Source organism: Mus pahari, chromosome 12, assembly GCF_900095145.1.
Source record: "Mus pahari chromosome 12, PAHARI_EIJ_v1.1, whole genome shotgun sequence".
Lineage (NCBI taxonomy): Eukaryota > Metazoa > Chordata > Mammalia > Rodentia > Muridae > Mus > Mus pahari.
The window spans coordinates 53,492,982-53,516,144 of record NC_034601.1 but is presented as its reverse complement, the minus strand read 5'-3'; the positions used below and the strand labels follow the sequence as shown (position 1 = coordinate 53,516,144).

Genomic DNA, 23,163 nt, shown 5'->3' with positions numbered 1-23,163 from the left:
AAAAAACAAACATTTCTCAGTAGTTCCCTCTATCCATCAACTCTTATTTTTTTTTTCTGCCTCCTCTTCAAATTTGTTCTTCAAGCCTTAGTTACAGTTGGGAGTAGACTAATATAGGCATCATGTTTAGGGCAGAGCCCTCAGTCTCTTGTTTTCAGCACTTTGGGAAGTTACACATCTCTTTCCTTAGTTGCTGTGCATTTCAAAACAAAGCCTTACTGGCCAAGGCTGGGAACAGTCCATGCCTATGTATGTAAAAAAATAAATATTAAGATGGCAATTTGAAAATCACTTAGCAAAAGTGCCATAGAAGTTTCTACTGTAGGGCTTATGACTTCCCCAGTCATGAGTTTTTACCCAGAATTATAGAACCAGGAAATTAACTGTGGAGCATGTGTCAAATACATTCAGAAAGTTGTTAGTTACCCACAATAATCTTGACACTGTTGTATAAGTGGTCATACCTCTCCTGAGAGATTAATATTATACAGTGGATGGGATAGCATTGAGAAAGAGTACTGATGGCTTTTTTCCCCCACAAAACCATGAGTGGCACCTTCAGGCACTAGGAAAACTGGCCAGCAGGGAGGAATTTTTTAATATGTTTGAAGGTTTTTCACTAAGTCATATAGCCAAAGTTTTGGGGAGGGTATATAGAAATGTAGTTTTAGTGTAGAGTTAAAGGTAGACATGTATTATTTATACATATGCCATTCTAATATCTTATTTTTGACAGTATAAGTTAAGAAATTCAGTTTCCCTTAAGCAGCAATTCCTATCTTTCCCTTAAATTGAGTAACATACTAACAATAAGCTAAATAAGCAGAATATTCCTTAGGAAAATTGAAATTATGGGTAAAGAATGCAAGAGCCACAGAAATATTAAACCACATAGGGCTGGGTTTTGATAGCCATTTTCAAGCATCTGGTTTACAGTTGTATTAATAGAGAAAGAAGTTTTAAGAGTAAAATAATGGAATAAACAGAACATGCAGACAGAAGCTGCCTTCGAGTCGTCATTTTATATTGACTCTACTTTTTAAAGCTTATTTAGAGCTAAAGTTTCAGTACTCTGTATGACTTACAGTTGGCAGTGTTGAATGAAATTAGTGTCCTATTTAACGGAATTATATAACTTAGCAAATACTCTAAGTCAGGGCTACCATCCATGAAAGCTGTATGCTGTATATTTATCAGGAGAGGGATAGAGATAGAAATAAAGAGAAAGGGATAGAGATATGTGATAGATAGATGATGACCAATAGAGAGATGACAGATGATGATAATAGAAAGATAGATGATAGATAGATAGATAGATAGATAGATAGATGATAAAGTATCTTCTAATTCCCAGACAGCATCTCCTTTCTGAGCTCTTGAGAATGAATGATGTGAAATTTCTATGGAATGCTTTCATAGTCTTCTAATAAATCTGTCATTTATTTTAGGTCCGCTTATTTTCATAAAAAATTAAATAATTCCCAGAATTTGAATCAACATAATTAAATATCAGGAATCAGATCTAGCAGCATGATCTCAGCTGGAGAGCACAAGCCCACTCCACCATGTTTGAGGAGCCTGGGTTCAGTTCCTACCATATGAAGTAAAGCCATTGAATGTAATTTATACACATAGGGACTGGGAAGTAGACTCTAATCATCCAATCAAGACAAAAGGAAAGGAGTAAAGGGAAGAATGAGCTTAGATTCTGTAAGAAAAACAACAAGGGCAAGCTGGAAAGAACCCAGATGTCCCTCAACAGAGGAATGGATACAGAAAAGGTGATACATTTACACAATGGAGTACTGCTCAGTTATTAAAAACAATGAATTCATGGACTCCTTAAGCAAATGGATGGAACTAGAAAATATCATCTTAAGTGAGGTAACCCAATCACATGGTATGCACTAACTGATAATTGAATGTTAGCCCAGAAGCTCAGAATACCCAAGATACAATTCACAAACCTCATGAAGCTCAAGTAGAAGGAAGACTAAAATGTGGATACTTCTGTCCTTCTTAGAAGGGAGAACAAAATACCCATGGGAGGAGATACAGAGACAAAGTGTGGAGCAGAGACTGAAGGAATGAACATCCAGAGACTTCCCCACCCGGGAATCCATCCCATATATAGGAATCAAGCCCAGACACTATTGTGGATGCCAACAAGTGCTTGCTGACAAGAGCCTGATGTAGCTGTCTCCTGAGAGGCTCTGACAGTGCCTGACAAATACATAGATGAATTCTCACAGCCTACCATTGGACTAAGTACAGGATCTCCAATGAAGGAGCTAGAGAAAGGACCCAAGGAGCTGAAGTGATTTGTAGCCTCATAGGAGGAACAACAATATGAGCTAGCCAGTAGCCCCAGAGCTCCCAGGGACTAAACCACCAACCAAAGAGTACACATGGTGGGACTCATGGCTCAAGCTGCATATGTAGTAGAGGATGGCCTATTCAGTCATCAGTGGGAGGAGAGGCCCTTGGTCCTGTGAAGGCTCTATGCCCCAGTGTAGGGGAATGCCAGGGCCAGGAAGCGGGAGTGAATGTGTGGGTGAGCACAGGGAGGGGAGAAGTGGGAGTGAATGTGTGGGTGAGCACAGGGAGGGGGGATGGGATTTGGGGTTTTATGGGGAACCAGGAAAAGGGATAACATTTGAAATGTAAATAAAGAAAATACCTAATTAAAAATGTAAACAAAAAGAAAGGAAAGAAAAGAAAAACAATAGGAGGATAAGCTGCACATCCTGGGAGCTGCCTGTAGGAGAGAGAACAAGGAGAGGAAGTCATGCCTTTTGAGTAAGTCTCTAATCAGCCTAACATTTGTCAAATAGATAAGCCTTGTTGGCTGGTGAGAATAGAGAGGAACAAAGGCCAATGAATAGTTTAGTAAAACATGAGGAGTACAGTGTCATGAAGACACTTCTTTTTGGCCATCAGATGCTCAGTGGGTAAAGGAATTGTGACCACATCAGAGGAAGTGACAACGATCTCACTGAAACAGATGGTAGAAGGAAAGAACTGACTCCTACAAGTGAGCCTCTGACCTCCCCACACAGCACATGACATGTTTTATTCTCTGCTGTCTTGCTGGCTCTCTTATAAGCACACATGAGTGCAAGCAACACACACACTCACACACACTTGCCCACCCAATAAACAATTTTTAAAATACATCCATTTCAGTATGTACATAATTGTAACAGTCACCGAAACTTTAAATCATTTAAGTTTGGGGCTAGAACAACTGTTTTCTGCTGTGCACTTGACCTGGATTTCCTTTCTTGATCCTAGCCTTCCTAGCTTTTCTTTCAAACTACTTCCTCTAATGTCTGAGTAACATTAACAAATATGCTGTCACAATCTCACTGTTGGATATTATCCCAAATGGATGTGATCTGCCCCCATCCTCCTCGCTCATCTCTACACCAGCTGAGCTTTAACATAAAGATAAAATGTAAAACTCAGTGAACTCAAGCCAGGCCCTCTGTTGTTCAAGCTATGTTCAGAAAGGGGTGCTTAACCCTAGCAGTATCCAAAGCCCAGTCCCTGCTGCGAGCCTTCCTTTACCTGTTCTTCTTGACCTCAGAAATGTAAGGTTAGGCACCAATGCCAAGAAGGGGTAGTTGTAATCCCTGTTCTATTTTTTCACTTGCCAAGAGCATCTTTAGTGACAAAGAGAGGCTGACCCACTTTTTAAAGGCTTGAGAAATTTTAATTGGCAACACTGTAACCCTACCAGTGCCAACAAAAGTCTTTTCCTTCATCAGGAAATGAAAAGCTCTATCGCTTTGAGAAATGCCCAGTGTCATGGAGGACTCTTACCAAATGATATGCCTTAAGGCTACTGGTAGAAGAAATTGCAGACTAGCTTGTTTCATGTTTATTTAGAAAAGGCCACCAGAAGAATCCATTATTTTCTTTTGAAGTAAAAGCCTAATAATGTTTTAAGGCAATTTTTAACCTTTAGCCAGAAAAGCATCTATTTTGGATATATATTGAAACAGACTTCTGTAGATTGTTTCTGGTATATTTCATAAAGAAATGCACACGCATAGATTCCTACAGAAAAACAAAACAGATCCAATGCAATGAGGTTCAGGTGATTTTTTTTCCCATTCTGCAAGTATAGTATTGAAATGCCACATAAAATAAATAGAAATATTTCTAAAATCTTATTGGTTATCACTAGATATGTTTGGGATTCTTTTTCTTATTCATTCAAGATTAGGGCAGGTATTTATTAAAAGGAAATATAAAGCTATCTAAAACCTTGTCTTATGACAACATAAATCAGGTTTCTTTTACATATCATCATTTATCAAAAGCTAGAATACATGCTATGTAATTTTCTCACAAACAAAATAGGAAAATTACTGAAAGTCCTATTTACAGTAGATACATACAAAAATGGTTAGTGTTACTCCAACATTGGGATGGGTAAACTTAAATTATTGATGATACTAAGACAGCTAACTAAATTCCCCGAAAGGATGCAACACACACACACACACACACACACACACACACACACACACACCTCCCTTCCATGACTGTCAAGTCCAAGCCCAGTAGCAAATGCTTTCAGATCATTTTAGAGTATTCATCTCAGTTGTAATATGGACATAAGTAACTGCTATTGATGTAGCTCGATTTTGCAGAAGGCTAAGAAATGGCTTCAATCAGAGGTATACATCCCACTAAGCTTTGGTTTAGTGAATAGGTTATAAAATGAGACTTTTTCGAGATCAAAAGGCAGGCAGTTTTGCATCCTATGGCTGTGATTATATGACAAAGCCTGTCTTGATGCTGGTATGAAATCTCTTACTACTTTAAACAGCAAGATTTTTTTATATATATATACAGTATTGCTTGGATCTCAAACTTTTGAAAAGGCATGGCAGTTTCTCTTCCTAACCAAGCTGAAGATTTATTGATTTAGAGCTGATGGTTACATTAACAAATTATTACCCCCCGCCTGATTCTAATCACCAGGGGTGTGCAGTTCTCTTGTCCCAGAATACTGGGGCAGTGCCAGTAGCTTCAAGCTCAGCCCACAAAAGCTGACTCCAGGTGTGAAGTGTAAGCCTGTATTCCCTTAGAGCAGAAGAAAACAGGAAATTTCCTCACTTTTATACGCAGATGTTTCAGTCTAACAAACAAAAACAAAAACAAAAAAGCAAGGGGAAAAAGCCAAACAAAATCTATAATTCATCCAGGTGGTTATTTTGGTAGTTAGGAAAATGGCAACACAAAGGGGTTCCCAGATAATTGTTGATGTATCACAAAAAATACTATCCCACCACTAGGAAGTGGATTTCTTCCAGAAGTTGAGAGATGCCACACCAAAGGCAGCAAATTACTTCACATGACACTCAAATACCTACTGCTTGCTTCTTGTGAATGTTTTTATCTGTTCTGACTTATGGGATGTAGGTAGAAATGATGGAAACTGAGCTGAGAGGCAGTTGGGTTTGTAAAGTGACCATTATACCAGTGTGCAGGCTGAGTTCAGAACTTATATAGCTATCCAAGATAGCTGGATACGGAAACACAGATCTAGCAAGGAAGGTGCTGAGAATGCTGAGTTCACTGTCTAGCCAATTGATGGACAATGGCTGCCATGAAAGAGCCTGTCTGGAAAAATATGACAGGAAATAATAAAAGAAGGCCTTGGATGTTGACCACTGTCTTAGGCACACACAAATAAAAGACTCTGGAACATAAGAGTTGTATAAGTATTCTTTTTAGCAATAAGGCCATGATGGCAGTTTGTTGAGAGAAACCTACAATTTGAGCAATAGCCTGGGTTGTTCACGGATTTCTGTGAATCCCTTTGGCCAACAATTTAATTAGATACAAACCAATTCTGGTACTTGAAGTTTCTTCTGGTGGCAACAGATGGCCAGTTGGGACCATGTTTCTCCATTTATTTAGCAATTTCATTAGATTGTTCTCATATATGTATTTTAGGAAATGATAAGATATTATATTTCCATACTACTCAAACACCACTTAATTTTAGCCGTCTATCCACATATTTCTTCACACAACTCACGTTTCCTCATCCTTGATTCTCCCTTTTCCCTGTCCCATCCATTCATAACTCACTGTTCTAGTTCCCTTTCCCAGTGAGATTTATCTTTTTCTCTTACTCTGTACATACCCACTGTGGTTCTATGGGTCATAGCTTGGTTGTCATTGGTGTAATAGCTAATAGAAACATAAAAGCAAATGCATACCTTATTAATCTTTTTTAATATAAGGGTTATTTTTTTTTTCTAATTTCATCCAATTGCCTACACATTTTATGATTATGTTTTTTGACCGATGGGTAATTGTACTGGCTGGTTTTGTGTGTCAACTTGACACAAGCTGGAGTTATCACAGAAAAAGGAACTTCAGTTGCGGAAATGACTCCAGGAGATCCAGCTGTAAGGCATTTTTTCAAATAGTGATCAACAGGGGAGGTCCCCTTGTGGGTGGTGCCATCTCTGGGCTGGTAGTCTTGGGTTCTATAAGAGAGTAGGCTGAGCAAGCCAGTAAAGAACATCCCTCCATGGCCTCTGCATCAGCTCCTGCTTTCTGACCTGCTTGAGTTCCAGTCCTGACTTTCTTGGTGATGAACAGCAGTGTGGAAGTGTAAGCCAAATAAACCCTTTCCACTCCAACTTGCTTCTTGGTCATGATGTTTGTGCAGGAATAAAAACCCTGACTAAGACAAATTGGTACCAGCAGAGTGGGGTATTTCTGTGACAACCTGACCATGTTTTGGGGAGGACTGTGGAAGGACTTTGAAACTTTGGGCCTGAAAATCCATTCGGTGTTAAGATCTCTGTGAGATGTTGTGTAGGAGCTTGGAAGATGATGTTGAGAACAGTGCAGAAAATGGAGGTCTGGCTTGTGAAATTTCAGAGGGAAAATTAAAGACTCTTTTCAGGGCCATTGCTATTTTGGATTGTGAAGATTCTGTGGTTCTGATTAGCTGGGGCTGAAGAATCATCTGTGATTAACAAGATACCAGAACCACTAAAGTGAAACCTTTTCCTTACTGGGACTATTGTTGCTGGTTAGTTGGAGCTAAGGAATTAGCAGTGATTAAGAAGAGACCAGCATCATTGAAGTGACATCTTCTGGGAAGTGTTTTCTGAGAGCACAGAGGCTGTGTTCCAGAGATAGCCAAGGTTGTACCTTGTGCTGTGACTGGACTTGGTAATGTGTAAGAGTTACTCGGGTGGTACTGGTTTTGAAGGCATGAAGGGGTCATGCAGAGCAACTGAGGCCATGGAAGCACTGTGAGAGGCCATGGAAGGCCATTGGTGAAGCTGAAGCCTCAGCTGCAATTGATGGCCCAGGACTGAAGGGGTCATGCAAAGGAGTTGAGGCTTGGCACCATGAAGAGAGCCTATGAGAGGCTAGTGGTGAAGCCTAGTTACAGTGGAAGACAGCAGCGTTTTGGAGATGCCAGTATCATGAGATGACCACCAAGAACAGCAGCAGCAGTGGAGTACAGGCAGCTGGAGCCTAGAAGACAAGGTGTGTGCTACAAAGGGAATGGCTGGAGAAGTGACCCAAGCCCTTGGAGGAGACCAGAAGATAGTGAGTTGGATCCCAGACATTGGACAGTTGGAGATTGATTTTTGCTTTTGATTGTGACTGTGCCCTGATATTTTTCCCTCTTGAAGGAAGTTTTTTAGTGAAGCCCACAGTTAAGAGTCTTTGAATTTTAAAGTACTTTGTGTTTTAAAAGATACTGGATCTTTTAAAGGGATTGAACTTTTAATATGTAAAGACTGTGGGACTTTTAAAGTTATTTAGATCTTGGGGATGAATAAGAATTAAGTGTTGAGGCTTAATAGTGATATGCTTATGTGTCAAGTTGACAAGGGGTCAATTGTACTGGCTGGTTTTGTGTGTCAACTTGACACAAGCTGGAGTTATCACAGAGAAAGGAGCTTCATTTGGGGAAGTGCCTCCATGAGATCCAGCTGTAAGGCATTTTCTCAATTAGTGATCAACAGGGGAGGTCCCCTTGTGGGTGGGACCATCCCTGGGCTGGTAGTCTTGGGTTCTATAAGAGAGTAGGCTGAGCAAGCCAGAGCAAGCAAGCCAATAAAGAATATCCCTCCATGGCCTCCTCATCAGCTCCTGCTTTCTGACCTCCTTGAATTCCTGTCCTGACTTCCTTGGTGATGAACAACAGTATGGAAGTATAAGCCGAATAAACCCTTTCCTCCCCATGATGTTTGTGCAGGTATAGAAACCCTGACTAAGTAATGCTTCATTTTGGAAATTCATCTCATATTTAACCATCTTTTTTTCAGCTAGCTTGTTTCTAATTTCTGACTATCATGACTAGAGCATTAATGAACATGGATGAGCAAATGTCTCTGTAACAGGAAGAGGCAGCCTTTGTGTATATGCTCAAGAGTGTTACAGCTGTCTGATTGATTCCTGTCTTTTTAAGGCACTGCCACACTGTTCTTCCAAGTTGCTGTATGAGTTGGAACCATCTCTAGCAACATGTGAATGTTCCTCTTACTCCACATCATCTTCAGAATAAGCGATCACATTTTTTGTTGATCTTAGCCATTCTGACAGGTATAAGTTCACAGTAGTATTAATATATTAAAAACGGCCATTCTACCAAAATCAATCTACAGATTTAATATTCTCCTTTGTCAAAATTCTCACAAAAATCTTTACAGATCTTAAAAGGCTAATTTTCACTGTCATATAAAAGCATGTATACACACATACACATACACACACATACACACATGCTCACATGCACACATGCAATACTTGAAAACACAGGCACATGCAAACACACGTATACACATGCACACACATGCATACACACTCGAACACATGCACGCACATGCACACACACACAAACATACATAAAAAACACACATATACACACACATGCAAACACACACACACACACACACACACTAGCTAAAATAGTTATGAACCATAAAATACTGCTGGAGATATCAACAACCCTATTTCAAGATGTACCGAAGAGCAATACGATAATGAGACAAAATGAACACACTGGTTATTTAACCTGAATTGAAGACACAAAGATAAATCCACACAGCTATTGACACCTGTTTTTGATAAAGAGGCCAGGAAAAAAAGAGAGCTTCTTCAAGAAATGGTGCTGGTCAGACCAGCTGCATTTAGACCCATACTTATCACCCTGCGTACAAATGGACTCCAAAAGGAACAAAGACCTCATCTTAAAACCAGACACACTGAAGCTGGTAGAAGAGAAGTTGGGAAATATCCTTTAACCCACTGGCACAGGAGAATCCTGCACTAGTGCAGGTACTAAGATCAACAATTAAGAAATGGGACCACATGAAACTGAGAGGCGTTGTTCAGTCAAACAACCCTATCATTTGGACAAAGCAGCAGCCTACCGAATGGTAAAAGGTTTTTGCCAAGTACACGAACAACAGAAGGCTGATATCCAAAATTTATAAAGAACTCAAGAAATAAATATATCAGAATAAACAAGCCCAACTAATGGTTCACAGCTCTAAACGGGGGAATCCCAGTAGAGGAAATTCAAGTGGCTGTAAACACTTAAATATTCAACATCTTTAGGCATCAGGGCATGCAAATGAAAATGACTTAGAAATTTCACCAGACTACTTACTTCTTCCATAGGTTGAACTTAATGCTTCACTTTCAATGTGTCTTTCCAGCCACAGCTATCCTCTGTGAGCTGTGATCCTAGAAATGTTTTGAGGAAGCTAAAGGGTGAAAAACCAGTTGTCTTCTGATATGTGCAATGCTTATGACATAGATTCTACTTAGGAGTCACCACCAGATTTTTTTACAGGGAGAAGAGGATGTAGGACCACGCTAGTAGGATTTGCCTGGATAACACGAGGGTTTTTAGCTTAAGATTGCTATGTTCAAGAAAATACATATTTTTAGTGAGTATAAACTATAAAGTTTAAGCAAGAATAACTTAATTACAGTGAGCCTAGAAAAGGTACTATTTCAGAAAAGCCATGATCGTGGTTTCAAAGATAAAGCTACCCTTGTTTAGTTTGCTCCTTAAAATGAGATTCATTGGAATAAAACAAAGCAAACAAAAATCATCAATAGGTATATGGTGAGAATGTGACAGAATCCAGAAGAACAAGTTCAAGAAGAAATCTAGTCCTGGAATCAAGTAACAGAAAATGAGTGTAGTATTCAACTCCCCATATCCCAATACTGTCAAAAGAAATTTTTTCTAAATCTTATCATAATAAATTTATAAACAGATGTTATCTATTTGAGAAGTTTATAATACCATATTTACTGTAGGAAGAGAATTAATACTTTTAGCCTTTGGTGGTTAGTTTAGTTTAAATTGAAAAAAAATATTTAAATTGAAAAAAATATTGTCTTTAAGGTATCATTAAGGGTATGAAGACCCAGAATCTGTAAGTTTTATCTTTGAAAAACTTTTTTTTTCAATTTATTTATTTTTGTTCTTTAATCCATTTTTGCAGTCCAGACTTCGTCCCCCTCCCAGTCTGGCTCCAGACCTCTCCCCATCCCGTACTTCCTCCCCTTCCCATTGTCTCCCAGAGGATGTCCCCATCCCCAGATCCTGAGTGGTACTGGTTGCTGTGATTATATTCTTTGACTTTCCATGAAAAAGGTCACTAACGTAATAAACATTGACAAACATATGCATCCATCATTTATTTTGTATACTAAGAATTCTCCTAGGTTTTTGTCCCATCTACTGTGAGAGTGAAGATCACTCTCAGCAATCAGACAGTTGACATTACAGAAAATGTTGCCATCACTCTGAAGGGGGATGCAGTCATTGTGAATAGCCCAGGGTAGCTCTGCATGTAGATTTTAATCACATCAATGTAGAATAGAAATTCCTTGGATAGAAAAAGAAAAGGTTCTGGGTTGACTAATGGTGGGGTAACAGAAAGGAACTGGCCACTGTCAGAACCATCTGCGCTCATGTTCAGAGCATGACCACAGCTGTCACACTGGTCTTCCATTACAAGACAAGGTCTGTGTATGCTCCCTTCCCCGTCAAAGGCCTTATTCAGGAGAATGGGTCTTTGGTGGAAATCCAAAATTTCTTGGGAAAAAAAAATACATCCACAGGGTCAGATGAGATTAGGTTTTGTTCTTTCTCTCAAGCCCAGAAGCCTGAATTCATCTTTGAAGAAAATGCCATTGAACTTATTTCAACTTCAAAGGCTCTGATTCAGCAAGGCAACAACAGTTAAGAAGGCTATCAGAAAACTGTTGAATGTTATCTATGTATCTGAAAAGGGAAAGTGCTAAGTTACCTACTCCAGATACAAGATCCCAATAACAAGTACAATTTGGGGTGACTTTGTGGACAGTAACAGAAGACTTGTATATATAAATTAAAAAAAAATGCTCCTTGAGTAGAATTCATAGCAATTCACATTTTGAGATATATATTTTGTAGCCCAGATGAGATGTAAACAAATATGACTTTGGAATCCTTATTTGTCTTCTTCTGCTTGTCAAGTATATGGAATTAGAAAACCTCATTCATATATATATGAATGAGGTTTTCTAATTCCACATAACACATCTCACATTAGAAGAACATTTAAGTAGTATAGACATAGATGACTACAAAATTATGTCTACATAGGATGTGTTGTATCAGTGATTTTCCTTGGATTTGCCCTTGTCATAGTCAAGGCCTATTCATCCTAATGTAGATGGTTAAAATTGTTTCTGGGAAAATAAATTACTATAAAAATTTATGACAGCTATAATTATCTTATCATAACCATTCATAAGCCATTAATTTGCCCAAAGTAATCTCCAATCACTCTGAGGTTAATTCTTCTACCATACCACAAGGAAAAATCAATAGAGAAATTGATTTATAACTGTAAATATTCTAACACTACAAAGGCTGATTGAAATTAGAATAACCCAAGAAAAATGACTAGTTTTTATAAAAAAGACTATTGTATAATTACAAATTGATTGCTTTGCTTAATTTTGGATCTGTACAAAGTTAAAAATTCAGAAGTTAATGTTGTATAAATATGTATAGTGATGCACAAGAATATTTTACTAATACAAATTATAATGGCAATTTATGTGTAAAAATGAATGGGTTGATTATATAAGATAGATAAACAGATAATGTAGACTTCTCAAAATTCATAGTAACTGTATATGCCATATAAAAAGATGAATATTTAGAACAGTTCTTAGTCACAATAATTAAGTGTACTATAGCTATAGTATAAAATAAATGTAATTCTAAAATTAGGTAAAATTAAAATAAGGATGAAATATCAGGACAGTCTGTGAATTTTCATTATACATACTCTTTTATTGAGAGATTTAGCCCATGCATTCCTTTAAGGAAGAGCATTTACATATAAAAGTACATACTTTATATGCAAAGTTGAGGCCAAAAGAAACAAAATAGATGCCATGTTTATTACCTTAGAAAATTTCTAGGATACAGATAGCAAAAGTAGAATACAAAACAACAACAACAAATACAACAACAAACAAACAAACAAAAAGGATTTCCTTTAGTTAAGGCAGTAAAATAATGCATATTCTTTTACTGTATTTTTATTGCTAAACACAATAAGGGAGGAAGATGTGTTTTGATCCCTGTGAGTGGTTCTGCTCACACACCATTGTGCAATCTACAGATCACACAGAAGATGGACAGCCTCTCATGGTTGGTTTCAATCTTAACAAGCAAGATGAATTCCCATGTGAAAACAAAGCTGGTCACTTCGTTTTGTTTGGTAATGAGTTAGGCAACCTTAAAGAGCATTTAAAGCATGTAAAGTAAAAGGTAGTAGAATAATATTACCATAATATTCTTCTTACATTAAATATTTGTGAAGGCCATTGTGCTTTCTGGAGATACTGGCTGGCTCTCAAACTGACAGTGAATATATATTTAATATTTATGGAATATATTCTAAATAAATTATAGATATCTAAGCTTTTGCTTTGTAGAACATTCTCCACTTTCAAATCAATAGGGAAAATTATTAATAAAAGAAGTAAGTGCTGAGTGCTCACCATTTACCAGACATTTTTTCAGTATATTAATATAATAATATGTGTATTCATCATTTTTCAAGCAAAACATTAAGAACTGCTTAAAGTACTCCATTCCAAATATAATCTGCAACTTTTTTTTCTCTTCTGATCATTGCATTTTAGGAGAATCCTAAATAACGAGATCTAGAAATCTGCTATGTCATTCACCCCACCTGACACCTTTCACCACATTTAGTCTCCTGTATTAAGAAGTCCTGTTTTACTCAGGTAGATGAGTCCTTGCATGGCAGTAGTTAGATAAAGGCAGCCACATTTTCTTGCTTAAAAGGGTATGTGCTTATCTTCCTGCCTACATTGTTTCATGAATTTCGTATTTGCCAAGTTACAGTATATATATGAAACCTCATCTTTATACTAGAGCCCTTAAAATGTTACTTTACCAACTTGCCTTACTCTTAGCCAGTGGAGGATTCAAATCTGAGCAAATAGATGGATCCTAATAGAGAATGGAATATTGCCTGTGGAGTGAGATGTCCTGAACTCTAGGAAACTAGTGGATACTAAAATATGAAATAAAATAGCCAGTCTATTATTCCCCTAATGTCGCAATTGCTAATAGCTTTAACGAACTAAGACCAGAAAATACAATTTGTCTTTGAAGGTAATTGCTTCACTCATGATAATAACTTTCCTTCTAAATAGAGTATACTAGCTTTATAAAATGTCACAAATGTAAATTTAGAATATCATATTATATGCATTCATAGTGACAGAATGGAAGATGGAAGATAAATGTTTCCAGTGACTGGCTAAGTTGGAGACACATATTGAAAGGCAGTGTTCTTATATTGTAGAAAATGAGCTGCATTTGAGTGAAACTGAAATGGAGATAAAATGGGAAAGTGGCTTATGTTGCTCCTAGAACTGTAGAGTAAGGCATGCATACTTTGCTATCAGTGATTGATCTTTTAAAATGCTCAAAACTAAGCACAGAGGCTAGTGACTTCATTCAGTGGGTAAAGGTGTTTGTGGCCAAACCTGATGACCTGGGTTTGACCTACATAGCCCACATGCTAAAAGGTATCCAAATTGTCCTCTAAATTCTAAATTCACACTATGGTACTCTCTCTCTCTCTCTCTCTCTCTCTCTCTCTCTCTCACACACACACACACACACACACACACACACACACACAAACATACAGAAATGTAAATAGATGTGATTGATTTTAAATTTAAGCATGAATATAATTTAGATATCTAAATCAATTGAAAAGCATTGAGAATGTATACAATGTAGAAATAACTAGGTTTTCCAAATATAATTCATTTATATTTATTTTTGTCTTCTGATTCTTAGAAAAATCTTTATGTGGGTATTCATTACATACACCTTAAACATGAGATACAGTTAATGGAAAGATTCATAATTATAAAGGCCACATTTACTTAAATCCAAGTATTTATGTTAAAGAGAATTACAATTATCATCAAATACCATGATTATTAAGGTTGATGTACAAAGATGCAATCATAAGAGCATTTTTAAATGAATTCAGAGTAGAAAAATAGAAGTGACATTCTGGGTGTTTTCGCTTCTTAGAATGACAAATGGTGACCTTTGAAATCTGCATCAATTTTTAATGTAATAATTGATTTAACTGGGTAGTTAAGCATATCTCATAAATGTCTGTGACATCCAGAAAATCAACAAGGTCAAACATTTTCTTCTTGAGGACCAGTGAGATGGCTCAGTGGGTAAAGATGCTTACCCTAAGACCTAAACAGTGAGAGGATTGAATAAATTTCTTGAAGGCTGTTCGTTGTCCTCTGACCTCCACAGATGTGAATAGTAGACAGACTTGTGACCATACATGTAAACATGAAACGGAGAGAGGGAGGAAGGAAGTAAAGAAAAGACTATTTTAAAAAGTTTTTTTTCTTGAGAAGACATTTTAAATATTCTTATTTTTAAGGAAAACATTTTAAGCATTTTCAAGAATTTCAAGAGAAGCCTTTGACTTCTCAATAGAATTAAAGCTTTTCATTGCACCGTAGATTAATTATACTGAGTCGGGTAAGTAGAATCCTGCTAGTATCTCACAGGATATGTTTTTTTTTTTTTTAAGTTTCATGTTTGAACAAAAGTGTTTCTACCTTTTTCCCGTTAATTACAAATTTTATTATTGCTCACATGCATGTAATATACTACAGAAAAAATAATATGGAATCATACATCAGTTAAAAAGTAAATGTAATTTAAAGCAAAGTTCAAATTTCATATGCAATGTATTATCTGAATGATAAGGTATTTTATCAATACTCTTCCTAATTCTCTTTCTACCACCTCTTAAACTCGAGATTTTAGACATATGTCACCATGATTTATATAGTTCTTCAGTTTGAACTTAGACATCATAAATTCTAGGCAAAAACTCAGTCAGTTCAGATCCATCTCCAGCCCAGCAGAGATTCTTCCAATACATAGATTGTTTCACTAATATTGTTTTAGGAAGATTTATTTTTTAAAACTTTGATAAGATAGATCAACAATTCTAGTGCCTCCCCAGAATGTTAACTTTTATTCATTCATCCTTAGAATATATAACAAGCATTTTTAGATTATATAGCACCATGTCTCTCAAAACTACATGTCTCTCAAACTTCAAATGATATAGAACTCATCCACAATTTTTTTCAAAAGTGAAAAATTCAGACTTAGAATATCTTAGCTAAATGTGATACTGTCTATTGCTAAGAAGTTGCTTAGGAAGTGCCAAGCTGATTCTTGCTTTAAGGAGTCACATTGTTGGTGTATATGCATAAACAAAATCAGGAAACTCTCCATAAAGTCCAGCCAGATTCAGACTAAATATAAAAGTACAAGTTTTCATCCATTTCTAAAGTTTCTAGAAGTTGAATGTTAGCTGTGATCATAACATGAAACTCTTAAGTGGTAAGAATGGCATGGGCTTGTGTGAATACTAGCATTGTTATCTGTGAAGCATTATACAAGCAGAGCCTTGGACTCCAAGTAAGATATAATATTTATACTTTAGGTTTCTACTTAACAAGATCCCTTTATTGGAGTTCAAACCAGAAAATACTTGAAAGTGAGCTTCAAATCCTGACTGAAATTGAAATTGGTTATAGATATCCTATGGTAATTTGCCAGTTGGATGAGGTCTTCATTATTTCCAATTTATAATTAGAATATAATGTTATATATATTTTATTTTAAAACTATTCCTTGAAAGTGTTACACAGGAATGCAATGTATTTTATCATATCTTCGTTTCCCTCCATACAACTCCCTAGGCTCTCCCAAAACATCTCCCTTCCCATCCCATGTCTTCACTTGGTTTTGTGACCCACTATGTCGTTAGAGTTGCTCATAGCTCATGAGGATAGGATCATGCACTGAAATACAGACAGCCTTTCAGTAGCCACTCTCAAAAGAGTGACTTTCCTCCCCAAGCAGCTAACCATTGCAGGCAGCTCCCAAGGCTGAGGTAGGCTCTGAGGAACCTCTTACTCCCGGTGCTGAAAATTATATTCGGTTTTATCTTGTATAGATATGTACAGGTAGCCACAGCTTCTGTCAGTTCCTGTAATAGCCATGTCAGTTCTGGCTGTTCTCCACCTTCTACAGAGCAGCTTCTTATTCCAGTGGTCAGTGGTTAATACAGAAACACAAAACTATTCCAAGTGCTAAGGAGTTTAGTTATTGTACGAGTGTTTGTACTTCATATCCACAGAAAGTGTTAAATCAAATTCTAATCAAAATATTAGAGAATGGACAGCCTTTCACAGAATTACTCCCTACCCTCCCACACTTGCATTATATTCCCTCCTACTCTTCCAATGTGTGCCCATAGCCTCATAGCCTTGTGATAGGAAGTTCATACAGATGTCTATAGATGAGCACTCCCACTCACTAACTCCCACCCATCCAAAAAATGTGAGCACTTTCTGAGAGTTTTAACAACCTTTTTTTTTTTTTTTTTTTTTTTTTCGTTTTCATCTAGGTGCTACTGAGGCGCATTTTATGATTTCCAGTACCATCTATATGCTAATACCTCTCACATTGTTCCCTACCAACCTTTCTTTTCCATGTCTATTCTAGTACCTGCAGCCTCTTGGCCATCCTGACACTGAGGCATCTCAGTCCCTAACTCTCCAGAATAATTTCCATATCTACCCTTACTCTCCGCATTCTGTGCCACCTCCTATATTAAAGACATGCTTATCAGTAGCTTCCTTATCAAGTAAACAGAATTCAAACATTTCTTCTCCTCTTTGTCTCTCTATTCCATTAGTGAACTCTGCAAGCAGCATAGCCTCTACCATTCTTCTTCTTCTTCTTCTTCTTCTTCTTCTTCTTCGTATTATTATTATTATTATTATTATTATTATTATTGGTTATTTTATTTAATTACATTTTAAATGATATCCCCCTTCCCAGTTACCACTCCACAAACTTTCCATCCCATCTACCCCCTCCTCCCTCCCCTTTGTCTCTTTGAGGGTGTTCCTCCACCCACTCACCCCCTCCCGCCTCACTACTCCAGTATCCCCCTACACTGTGACATCAAGCCTCCAAAGGACCAAGGATCTCCTTTCCCATTGATGCCAGATAAGGCCATCCTCTGCTCCATATGTAGCTGGAGCCATGGATCCCTCAATGTATCCTTTTGAGTTGTTGGTCTAGTCCCTGGGGCTAATCTACAGTATCAACTAACCCAGAGGTCCCAAGGCTTCTAAGTTTCTAAATCTCTTCCTCCACGTTTTCTTCTTTACTATAGTAGTGGCTTTTCTCACTGCTGTCACCAAAGACCTGAGAGAAAAACAGTTTAAAGGAAGAGAGATTTGTTTTGACTTATGCTTGATCAATACAGATATCATGAGGAAGAAGTCATGGTGTTGGGTCACTCCCTGGCAGCTGAGGCTTGCAGCAGGTTCTTTACCACAAAGCAGGAAGCAAACACTGGAGAGAAAATGGACAGGGGGATAAACATTGAGGCTCAAACTCTCTCCCACAGAGACTCATATTTATAGCTAGGTCCAAGCTCTCAAAAATCCCACAACTCCCAAACCCGGCACCAGCTGTGGGTATGCTTTCTAGAGTATCAGACCATAAAGGACACTTCACATTCAAGCCTAACAATTACAGCAGCGGGGCCCAAGAACTTCTTTCTAATCGTTTCTGCCTTTGGTTCATGGTACTGACAGGATGTTCTTTTCAAATTGCAAAGAAACTCTAAAAGGAAACGAAAAGGAAAACATCTACAATATGTAATATCAGTCATACTTTTAATGGAAAAAATTCAATAAACTCAGAAATAAATCTTGTCATGCTCCCTCTTAAAATCAATACAGAAGAATAATTTTGTTTTAACATCCTATCCCCATCTCAATAGAACCAAAAGACATTGGCAAATCAAGCTACCATCATTTTTCTAGCCACAGTAAAACACCTGCTTCTTCTCCCTGCGTCTGCTTTTGCCCATGAACACAACTCTTCCATTTCCTGACGGTGAAAAACTAAAATAAAATTCACTCTAAAATATTTATCTTGAGTGTTACATCTTCCGCTTGAGAACATATCTTCTACACCACTTTCTGATGAAGGGAATTATACAGACACTGGTAAAGGGATAGGAATAGGTTTAAATGCTCTCCGTTCTTTTCCACTCATGCATATCTTTTTCGTGTCTAATTTTTTGTAATGATCTCTACCCATTTCATCATATACTGTAAGAAAATTTTATTATTATTTGACCTTCGTCCTTTTTCACATAGCTCATTTTGAGAAAATAAACCACATCTTTTGTTTCTACATCCAACCCAGGAAGGCACAGAGTTGTCATTTTGTAAAAGCTTACTGATGTGATGAATGGATCTGATTCTTTAGCTGGAATGCTCCTTAGTAGGAATATTATTACCAGCTCTTTCAGGCACTATAGGCAGTTACTTTTTAGTGGAAAGGGTGTTTTGTTTGTTTGTTTGTTTGTTTTTATGAGTGATTAGTTATATAGCAGTTACATACTAGAGAAATTATTAAATTATTATTATTAAAATATCAAAGATCTACTTCATTCCTCCCCAAAATAGGGAATAAAATACCCATGAAAGAAGTTGCAGAGACAAAGTTTGGAGCTAAGATGAAAGGATGGACAACCCAGAGACTGCCCCACCTGGGTGTCCATCCCATAATCAGCCACCAAACACAGACACTATTGCATATGCCAGCAAGAACTTGCTGAAAGGACACTGATATAGCTGTCTCTGTGAGGCTATGCCAGTGCCTGGCAAATATAGAAGTGGATGCCCACAGTCATCTATAGGATAGAACACAGAGAACCCAATGGAGGAGTTAGATAAATTACCCAAGGAACTGAAGGGGTCTGCAACCCTATAGGTGGAACAACAATATGAACTAATCAGTACCCCCAGAGCTCGTGTCTCTAGCTGCGTATATAGCAGAAGATGGCCTAGTCAGTCATCGTTGGGAAGAGAGGCCCCTTGGTCTTGCAAACTTTATATGCCCCATACAGGGGAACACCAAGGCCAAAAAGTGGGAGTGGGTGGGCAGGGGAGCAGGGTGGGAAGCAGGGTGTGGGGGAGGGTATAGGAGATATTCGGGATAGCATTTGAAAGGTAAATGAAGAAAATATCTAATAAAATAATTTAAAAAATATCTAAGATCTTCATAGGACTTGTAAGCAATTTTGTAAGCCCAGGTTGGAAAACATATCACGGTTCATCTAGCCAGTCATCTGCAACACTGCCCTGGTCATAAAACTGAGGAAGACTGACTTTCACAGGGCAGCATTGGCGTGAAAATTCAGTGAAATACACCTCCCTGTAGAAGGACAATTCACAGAGTTGTGACATTTTAAATAGGACAGGAATGAGGTGAACATGGTGATGCCATGTTATTTATATTTTCTTATTAATTTCATATGTGTACCATGTTATAGTTTGTCAAGCTAGGTGATTTATATAAACAAACTCTCTCTACTAAATATTCAGAGTTTTGAGTTATCTAAAACTATCCTAAAATACAAAGATTATGGAAAATGCAAAACAAAACAAATGATTTTATTGGATAGTGCATGTACTTGAGGACAATTATTAAAAAGTATACATTAAATTTTAAAACTTCATCTCTAGATAGATAGATAGATAGATAGATAGAATAATTGTTAAGATGCTGCCATTTTTTTTTACATTATTTACTAGTTTCACTAGGTTAATTTTAAATTGGGATAATCTATCCGTGTAAGTGAGGTACTTTCTCACAAATTTTGAAGACAATTTTACATGATTTTTTTTCCAAAAATATTGGGAAAGACTCTGAAATCTGCATAGATATGAATCCTTGAAATGCATGAAAACATACACTAATATCATGTATCTGGATATCTTAGATGTTTTTAATTTTTATACCGTTAAAAACCCTTGCAGCAAAAGGATGTTCTAGCAATCGACATTCTCAATGATAACATAAGCGAAACCTTCTGTTCTTCATGTCTGGGGGCACGTTTGAAGGGTGGGCAGGCACACATTTGTTTTTCTCTTTTATTAATGTTTTGCTGGAGGGCAAATGTCAGTGGAGCCATTTTCACTTTTGTAACCCTTTTGCAGGAGGCTCCTGTAGGGAGACTCTGCACACAGGTTCTTTTGATGGTTCTCTTCATTTTCATCTCCTGCTGTGCCTTTGACAGTCAGACTGGCAGTATGAGACAGAAATGAAAGAGGAAGGCTTAAAGAAATGTTAAGGCGTCATGCTGTGACTTTAGAAGATGACAGGAGTTTCTGGCATGCTTCCTCTGGCCCATGACTAAAAGAAGACCTGTCACCAGGTTACAAGTGCTAACGGGAAGTAATGAGAACATATTTTCTCATGCAGTCTACCTAGAGGACTCTGATGTACACGGCCCGCCCTAGTCAGTCTGAAACTCTTGAGGCTAAAATTGCTATGGCTGGATCCAAAACTGCATTGCCCGACACCTCTGTGTACACAGGTTTTCCATAGTAGGCATGCCATATGCATTTAGTAATGATAATAGCATGCGAGTTTGTCTTTCATTCCACTACTGCAGGGCTCTAAATTCTACAACCTTGTCTATATTTATTGTAGCTAATAATATTCTAAATTTTTATTCTTTAATCCAGTATTCATCCCCCCTCATGTCTGCCCTCCGACCGTTCCCTGTCCCATACCTCAACTCTGAGATTCCAAGAGGATGTCCCCACCCTTTACCCCCACATCACCAGACTGCCCCAGTCTCTGTGGCCTCAAGTCTCTCTGGAGGATTAGGTACATCTTCTCTCACTGAGGCCAGATCAGGCAGTCCTCTGCTGTATACGTGTGGGAGCCTCGTATCAGCTGCTTTATGCTACCTGGTTGGTGGCTCAGTGTCTGAGAGGTCTCAGAGGTGCAGGTCAGTTGGGATTGCTGGATTCCCAGGGGACTGCCCTCCTCCTCAGCTTCTCCCAGCTTTTCCCCAATCCAGCCACAGGGATCCCCAGCTTCTGTCCATTGGCTGGGTGCTAGTATCTGCATCTGACTCTTTCAGCTGCTTGTTGGGCCTCTCTGGCGGGCACCAATGCTAGGCTCCTGTCTGTAAGCACACTACAACATGAGTAACAGTGTCAGGCCCTGGGGCCTCCCCTTGAGCTGGATCCCAATTGGGATAATAAAATGATTTAATAAATAAGGTAAATAAGACCTTCTCGGTTTACTTTAGAAAGGGTTGTCCATTTACTTGTTTGGCAGCAAGGGACTGTTTTCGCATTTTTGATGTTCCCTGGAACTTTGAAAAGATCAATTGTTCTAATAGAGAAACATGAGATTCTAAAGAACAAAGACTTCAAAATGTGAAATTAATTTGGTCTCCACAAAAATTTGAGAAATGTATAGGAAAGAAATAATTTAAAGTACAAATGTCTTGTGGGTTTGTAAGTCATATTTGATATCATTTTAACTATATAGCTTCATCTGTATGTGTCCAGAGACAGTCAATCAAATAAGCTCCTTTACATCTCAGATGCAGAATTATTAGTGGGCTCTGTGATACAGGGGATAGTATGAATATGTGCTCTCTCAAAATGCAAGTTGAAATTCACTGTTCATTACTGTGGACCTAAGACCTGATTTTTTTCTGCAAAGTGGTTATATCATGTTTTGTTTTGTTTTTTTCCTAATGAACAGATCAATAATCTTTATAAATGAGAGTATAGAAATAAATTGTCTCTTGTCTTTCAATTCTCTACTACACTCAGTACGCAGTAACAAGTATAATCTTGAGAAAAAGAGGATGAAATGGGTTCTGACCAGACAATTAACTTGAATGCATCCAAATGCAAAAAACTAAATTACCTTTGTTTATAACTCAGTCTCCTGGACTGGTGATAGCGCCACCAACCGGTGGCTTACTCCTCAGTCATCTCGTTGACCTCATCCTCCAGTGCTTACAGATGTGTAGGTGATCACAAATCTGCACTAAACTGCTCTGTGAATGGGGCTCAGCAATACCTTCATCCAAAGCATGCACTGTTGCTATCAGGCTCCCCCCATAGCCTCCAAGTGCTACCCATGTCTTTCTGACTCTACAAAGTCTTAGATCCCTTCCAAGAGACTGAGAGGAAAATGCCATATTATTTGGAGTAAAGTTAATTATTCACTATATAGTACCTGATCACAGTAGATGAAATATATATTTCCTTTTTCTCAAAAACGGTTGACTGCTATTTTCTGTAAAACAAACACAAGGATCATACTTACTGTCCAAGTTAGAAGCTTTTGTTGGGGACCAAACTCATTCATGAGGCCTCTAAACTCTCAGTAACTAATAATATGCAGGAAACATCAAAGCATATATACTTTTAGTCATGGTGGCAAAGGACTATAATCCTAGTACTCAGGAGGCTGACCCAGGATATTGGCTTCCAAGCCAATGTGCGCTACATGCTAAGACCCTGACTAAACACCACGCTGTCTACAAAGAGTCTGCAACAGCTGTAATACCCTTGTTGGTCACAATAATGATTTATATATTCCATCTGTATTCACTTTTATACCATAGGGCT

General features: G+C 37.8%; 1 protein-coding gene and 1 pseudogene across 3 annotated transcripts in view; both read left to right on the top strand.

Annotated features, from left to right (window-relative positions):
• Positions 1-23,163, top strand: part of Epha6 (EPH receptor A6) — an 858,253-nt gene that overhangs the window by 279,474 nt on the left and 555,616 nt on the right. The window lies entirely within an intron of this gene.
• LOC110329971 lies at positions 9,219-11,325 on the top strand (annotated as a pseudogene).